Source organism: Physeter macrocephalus, chromosome 10, assembly GCF_002837175.3.
Source record: "Physeter macrocephalus isolate SW-GA chromosome 10, ASM283717v5, whole genome shotgun sequence".
Classification (NCBI taxonomy): domain Eukaryota; kingdom Metazoa; phylum Chordata; class Mammalia; order Artiodactyla; family Physeteridae; genus Physeter; species Physeter macrocephalus.
This window is the reverse complement of record NC_041223.1, coordinates 73,888,813-73,896,743: the sequence shown is the minus strand read 5'-3', so window position 1 is coordinate 73,896,743 and position 7,931 is coordinate 73,888,813. Positions and strand designations below refer to the sequence as shown.

Sequence of the window (7,931 nt, the reverse complement as noted above, 5' to 3'; positions counted from 1 at the left end):
TTCCTAGAATGTTTTTGTTCAGGGTCTCCTGACAAATGCATACATATTTTCAAAATGTAGCTAAAATACTATTTCCTCAATGAAGTCCTTTCAAATTCCAAGAAGCAATTCCCTCCCTCATCCCTGTACTTCCATACCACCTTCTATATATCTCTTTTAAAACATTTATCTATCATATTGGAAAGACCATATTGAAGTTTTCAATTTAGTTTATTTAATTTTTTCAGTAATACATTCACACATGATTCCAGAATGAGAAGTGTCATGGTCATACCTTTGTCTCCCACCTACCTTTTGCCCTCCTGTGCACAGATGCAGGTAACCGTGTTATTGTGTATCCTTCCAAATCATCTTTACGCATGTATAAGGAAACTGAACATATAGTCGTATTTTCCTAACTTTTTATCCAAAGGATTTCATATTGTGTCACTATCGCTATTAAGATGATGGTCAACAGGTATTTGTTAAATGAATGAGTATACTAGTAAGACAGGGTTTGTTTGTTTGTTTGCTTATTTTTTAACTTTCCTCATCCCAGGGGATCCTTCTGTGACTCCACTTAGAAGAGGTAAACTAGATTTGGGTCACAATTAAAAATTGTCACCAGCCCTCTTACCAAAGAAGAGTTGAGTGCTGATAGATCACAGCTCCAGCCTTCTAAAGGACTCTGACCTTTCCAGAAAGCAGAGGCTCTGATCAGAGTAATGCAGTCTAACTAATATTATAAGAAGATGCAAATTTTCTTGGCCATGGAGCCAACCAAATGATGGAATTAGTTATCAAGACAGAATGTTAGATTTCTTGTTAGAGAGGAAAGTATCTCATGTGCCTAGAGTAACTCTGATGTAAATGTGCTTAACAGTAAAAAAAATAGCCCCTCTTATTTCTGTGACTCAGTTTTCAAAAAGAGTTGCAAAAGTACACTAGTAGAGTTTTAAAGATATTTGAGATCATTTAGGTAGATGTCCTCTTCCTACTGATACTTCTTGTATTAAAGAAAAAAGACTCAGAAAAAAATGAATAACTTAGCAGGATCCATAAAGTTCTGACAGGTTCAAATCAATTCACATCAGACAGGAAGTAATCATATGAGATGACATATTTTTTCCCTAGAAACAAATTCCCTGGGGACAAGTTTTCAAAATCTGTGAGCCTCTTAGATAAAAACAAATTGTTTTACATGATAAATGAGATACATCAAACTGCCAACTATGTTGTACACTGAAACTAGGTTTAATTTACTTATGTTACTGTGAGTTGGCTATTTGTTCTAAGATATTGATAAAACAAATGATCACAACTGCAGTAGCAAAGACAGATGAAATTGTATGAAAGTAAGTCAGCAAGCAGGGACATCAGTGATCCCTTGCAAACTAATGACTAGATTTTCATCTGGCAGTTGAAAAACAAAGCTCATTTTGAGGCATAATTTAAATGGTTTTTAGGTCCTGTGTCTTTTCAGAAAGTATTATCTCTCACAATGGCATGTTAAGAAAAATGGCGCTTAGCTTCAGAGGAGATAAAGTTTAATCTTGGCTTTGCTGCTAAAGAGCTGTGGGGTTCATTCAAGTCCTGACCTCTGATTTTCAGCCTTAAATGAGAGGAGCGGATGATAATTTGGTGTATGTTGTTAAGATCCCTTTCAGCTATGAACTTATTTCAGTAAAAAGGGGAGAATAAAAAGAATGGTTATCTGACCTCCTTAATCATGAATATTTTATGGCATGTGAGTGAAGTGGTAGTAATTATGGGATCTCTGGTTGATTGAAAATCAGAACATAAAAAAATTTGAAAGCTTTGATATACGTACTTTGGTTTCTTTTTCTACAAAACAAGATGATGTCACCTTAACAAGTAATGTCTATCAATTTAGTTTACTACTTGAATATTTTGTGTTAACTTGGCATTCTTTTTTTCTTTTTTTAAACTCTGGCAACTTGCTGAGGGTTTTATTTTGACATATGGTTATAAAACTTGTGGTGATCAAAGTATAATATAGATTTGTGAGCTGGCTGCCATCCTGAAAGAAAACACCCATTAAATTTTTTTCTGGCTTGTACCCCTAATGATTGATTGCACTGATATACAAGTGAAAGTCTTAACATATTTTCAGCATTTTGGCCATTTAAATTTGGAATAATAATAATCATTTTAATTGCTCACCTAGATAGGAAAGATAATAAGGTGTCTTTCTTTGGGTTAATATGTATGTTTCATATATAAAGTGTAATCTAATAAACTTTGGATAGTTTTGACTAATTTAGAATATCATAACCAGGACAAAACTTGTGTCTTTATGTGCTTTCTAAAGAAATTAACCAAGATAGTAGAATAAAAATGTCCAGAGAAGGAGGAAAAATCCCAGTGAAATGGGAGACAAACGCCTGCAGAAATGGCCTGCAGTCTTCAGAAATGAAATTTCTTACTTAAAGCATAGGCCATCTGTTTATCAGCCTTATTTCTCTCCTCAGGCCTCGGAAGAAAGCCCTTCAAGAAGAGGGCTGTTATCTTTAACTCAATAATATTAACAGATCTTCTCTCTGATGTGACAATATTCTTACCTAACTTTTTTTCTAAACCACTGTACAGACTATAATGAGGAAAAGAAACTCTTAAATGGTAAGTCATATACATTTATAAAAAATGAATCATATTCACATGACTGTGTACAATATTGCCTCACAGAATTATTTGGGGTGTTTAGATATTTTTTATACAAAGGATGTGTTTACTTGTCTAAGCTTAGAGGATTTGGCAGAGAACTTTGTAGATCCCTTATTGCAGCCCTCCTTTTTTTTTTAATCTTTATATATTGATGCTTTTATTTTATAGGATAGATTTTTTTCAGGAGTGTAATTACTGTTTACCTTCTTTTTTTATATATATCTTTATTGGAGTATAATTGCTTTACAATGTTGTTAGTTTCCGCTGTACAACAAAGTGAATCAGCCATCTGCATACATATATCTCCCCATATGCCCTCCCTCTTGCGTCTCCCTCCCACCCTCCCTTTCCCACCCCTCTAGAAGGTCACAAAGCATCGAACAGCCCTGACTCTTACCATAGTCCCTTCTATAACATCCCTGAACATGTGTTCATCTGCCCTCAGCTTGAATACTCATCGTGACTAGGAGTTCCACCCTCAGAGGCCAGGCTGAACGTGTCCCTCCCTCAGGCACGGGGTGCTTTTCCAGTGTCTACACAGATGCTGAGCAGCCAGCCTATTAATCTCCCCTCCTCTGGGCTCGGAGGCTCTGGCTTCCTCAGCCGTTCAATATGACTTGGAATTATGACTGACCCTGCCGCTAACCCCCCAAAAAAGTTTGGTATGACACTTACGAAATGTACAGGGCTACTCTGACTGAACCATATTACTAATGTATGTTTAAAAATTGGGGGTTTTTTTTCTCCCTGTTTGCACAAGAAAGTTATAGAAATTCAGCTAATAAGCTGGATTGCCAGATGAATTACCGTTTCTTTTTTAACTAGAAAAGATTGTCTTATTGTAGACTACTTTATGCAATTTGTGATGTAACATCTGAAGTTGTTTGTCTGTTAGTATCACTGATAGTATCTTTGGAGCTCTTCCGTGTTCTCAGAGTTTTCGAAAACAATGAGAAAACCAGAGCCTTGAAAATGCGATGTTGAGGACTTCCCTGGTGGCGCAGTGGTTAAGAATCCGCTTGCCAATGCAGGGGACACCGGTCCTCCGAGCCCTGGTCCGGAAGATCCCACATGCCGCGGAGCAACTAAGCCCGTGAGCCACAACTACTGAGCCTGTGCTCTAGAGCTCATGAGCCACAGCTACTGAAGCCTGTGTGCCTAGAGCCCGTGCTCCGCAACAAGAGAAGCCACCACAATGAGAAGGCTGTGCACCTCAACGAAGAGTGGCCCCTGCTCACCGCAACTAGAGAAAGCCTGCGTGCAGCAACGAAGACCCAATGCAGCCAAAAATAAATTAAAAATTAAATCTTAAAAAAAATAAAATTTGATGCTGGGGCACATCCACAAGAATGTCTAAAATGAAAAAAGACAGAATACCACGTGTCAGCAAGGTGGTGGAGCCATAGGGCTCCCATACACTTCTGGTAGAAAGTGTAAATTGGTATGACCACTTTGGAAAACTGTTTAGCAGTATTTACTAAAGCTAAACACATACATGTCCTATATACCTACCAGAAATGTAGATGGATGTTCTTTAAGAATGTATATGTACATGTACAAGAACACTTATAACAGCACTATACGTAATAGCTAAAAACTGCCCAAATGTCCATCAACAGGAGAATGAATAGATTCTGGTATATGGTATGTTCATACAGTGTAGTAATGCTCAGTAATAAAAAGGAACAAACTACTGATGCATTCAGCATCCTGGATAAAATCTCAGAAAGCTCCAGACATGATTTATTGTTTACTATTAATCATGCTGATTTGACATTAACTGAAACGTCTATAGAGCTGGACCAAAAAAGGCAGACCAAAAGAGAACATATTTTATGATTCCATTTTTTATAAAGGCCAAATGCAGGCAAAAACTAATCATGATGTTAAAAGAATAGTGGTTACCCTTGAGGGAGGGGTGCTGCGTGGAAGGGGGCACAGGGAGGTGCTGGCTACAAGAGTATGTTTTACTTATGAAAATCCATTGAGTAGTACATTTAAGATTTGTGTCCTTTTATAATATTTCAATAAGAAGTTTACTGAAAAGGTGGGGGGAAAAAGAATAATGCTACATAGATGAAATGTAGCTATTTTTTTTTGTTTTTCTTTGTGAAGGCATGCTTCCCAAGAGCCAAGTGACACATCCACTTGCCAAAGAAGGGCCTAGTTCTCCAAGGTATGCATTCTTGTTTTACTTTTTTAAAGCTTAATCAGTTCTACACCAAAATATACACATTTAAAAAATGGCTCTAAGTTTGATTTATTTCTTATTATATTAATTATGCTTCTTTGACACAGAACTGTAGTGCCTCATTTATCAGGCATTGCTGGAGAATGAGCTGTTCCATAAATATGAATTTTTAACATAACTGAAGTTTAACCCATTTTAAACACCACAACTTTAAAAAAGAACTATTCAGAACTATTTTTTCTGATTATAAAATATACATTCATGGTAGAAAACTTGGAAAATACAGAGAAATACAAAAGAAAGTGATAAAATCAGTTGTAATCCCATCAACCCTGGATATAGACTCTTAATATTTGGTTTATTCCACACAGTTTATTCATGTCATACCTATTTCCATACAATTCTATTTTGATAATACAGTGTTACAGTATATTCTATGATCCATTTCCTATGTCATGAAAGATTCTGCGAAAGGATTTTTTGTCTGTATTCTATCGTACAATGGAAATTGATCATAGAATATCCATAATTTATTCAACTATTCTATTTTTTGTGTCTAGTTTGCTTTATCAGTTTTTAATGGAAATCCTTCAAAATGTATTGTACCCTGTCTTAGTAAATTAAACAATCCATGTATATTTTTGTTACTGATATTTCAGATGCCCTTAGGGTTATGTGTGTTATATGTAGTCTTTCACTTACCACCTTTCCCCCTATTGTGAGTCTATAACAGCAGCTTCCGGCTCTACTTGTTATACCTGTTAAATTATTTCATATTCAATTTTAAGTTCAGGGCTTCAGGATACCTCCTAGCCTTCATATTGGGGGCCTGTATACAGGTAGTAAGTGCAAAAACAGAATCAATTTGATCAATAGCTATTATAAAACCGAAGACTTAGTTTTTCCTTAAGTTTTTACTTTTGACCATTAAACATCCTTGGTGAGTTAATTTCTTGAGGAATAATAATATATTTGTGACAGGGAGGAGTGAAGGTAATAAGCATGTAGATTTTGTCATGCTCCTTCAGAAAACATGTTGTGTTATTGCTCTGATAAAAGGAATTTTAGATGTGTAACCTTTATAAAAAGTGCCTTGTCAAGGATGTTGTTTGTTTTTATCCAAGTTGGAATACATGGAAGTATAAGTATTTTAAATTGAGAAATAATTGCTTTATTATTTATTTCATGGTAACACCACTGACTATTTAGAAAAAAAAACTTTACCTAGAGAAATATATTTCTCACTGGAGATTTTGAACTCTATGTTTTAAATCATGTATTTATTGTGTCATATTTTATATTTTTAAATTGTATATATTTTAAAATTATATATTTAATGATTTAATGTATGTTACTGCACATGATTATTTATTCTTTTTAAAATATTTTACAGCTACGACTGGTTCCAAACAGACACTTTAGTCACCATTGTCATATATACTAAACAGAAGGTAAACACATTTTTAAGATCAGAAAAAACAAAAAAGTAAATAATAAATGTTAGCTATGCACAGGTGTACTTTTCTAAGAGCTCTCCTTGTATTAACTTACAGCAACTCTGTGAGGTAGATCCTTTCGTTACCCCTATTTTACAGATGAGGAAAAAGAAATTAAGTAATTTACCCAAAGTCACACGGTAAGTGGCAGATCTAGCGTTTTGAACCCAGGCAGGCTGGCTCCATAGTATATGCTCTTAACAACCATGCCATAGCACCTTAGGGAAAAAATAGACTAGGAAGAAGCATATTTTATGTGCTCTTCTGTGATTCTTTTTGTTTGTGTTTAAGCATGGATAACAGCAGTGAGAGTCCCAGTTTAACTTCACCATACGAACTAATTTCCTGCACTTAAATTGGAATTCAAGAGACAGGAGAGACTGTACTGCTTGAGCTTAGTATGCTTAAGGCACTAACGGGGCTCAGTTAATGCCCTCTGAAAACTAAAATTAAGGAGTTAATTCATTCACTAAGTATTTATTGAATCCCTGCTCCCTTTTCAACACCATTGTAGAATTCAGGAATCTAATGATGGGCCAGATTCATAGAGACTGAACTCTCACCAGGCTTACAGTCCAGCTGGGAAATCAGATAAATAAGCAGGCAACTTACAACATCTCCATACACATCCTCCAGCAACTGGCAAGGTTCCCACACTTGAGGAACTGTGGAGATTTAAAGACAAGTTCTGGCAGCTAGGCATTTCTGAGAATTCATGCTACTTCTGTAGTTGCAGAACCACATCTGAGCTGGTGAGTTCCTCCTACTCCTGCAGCAGGATTTGATGGCTCTGCAGGAGTGACCAGCCTCTGCCTGAAAGAGCCAAGAGGCCCAGAGAGGCACTCCTTGTCCTGTCTTCCACTCCCTCTTGGTATTGTCTCCTAACCAAGCAGTCCTGAACCAAGAGGACAGGGCCTGGCGAAGTTGGGGTCTGTGTGCTCTCATTGGTAATATCAGTGAAGCACAGAGGATGGATGATTAAAGGAAGGGGGAAGGTTTCTACGTGGAATAATGTATTCAGCGTATGGTGTAAACGATAGGCATCAAAATAACTTGCACCAAAGCTACGTAGCAATTAGAGACATCTAAAAATTTGTTAGTGAATTTATTATTATTATTTTTTTGATAAGCTGAGCTTGAGGTTGTGTTATTTGCACAATGTCACATAATAGTGGAAAGGTAAAAATGAACACAAATATCTTGGCTTCTTTTCTGATTCTAATTTTTTTTCTAAATTATTTATCCAACAAATATTTGAGCACCTACTTGGTGCTGAGCAATATTCTGAAGACAGTATTCTGCCCCTTAACACTTAGAGCTTAAAGACGAGCGTGTAAGGTAGACATTAAGCATAGACAAATGCATAGTTAAACTTGTGATATATGCTTTGAAGGAGAAGAACTGGGTTGTATGAGAGAGCAAAAAACAGGAATAATGTGTATTTAGCTTGTGGGTTCTGTAAATAAGTACCATATGAACTTCCACTGATCAGCTTAAAAGTAGAGTAATAGGAGTTTGGTGAAAAGTTTACTTTTTTTTTTTTTTTTTTTTTTTTTTTTTTTGCGGTACGCGGGTCTCTC

At 36.0% G+C, this 7,931-nt stretch overlaps 1 pseudogene; it reads left to right on the top strand.

Annotated features, from left to right (window-relative positions):
* Positions 1 to 239: 239 nt before the first annotated feature.
* Positions 240 to 7,931, top strand: part of LOC102984447 (cytochrome b5 reductase 4-like) — a 46,086-nt pseudogene continuing 38,394 nt past the window's right edge.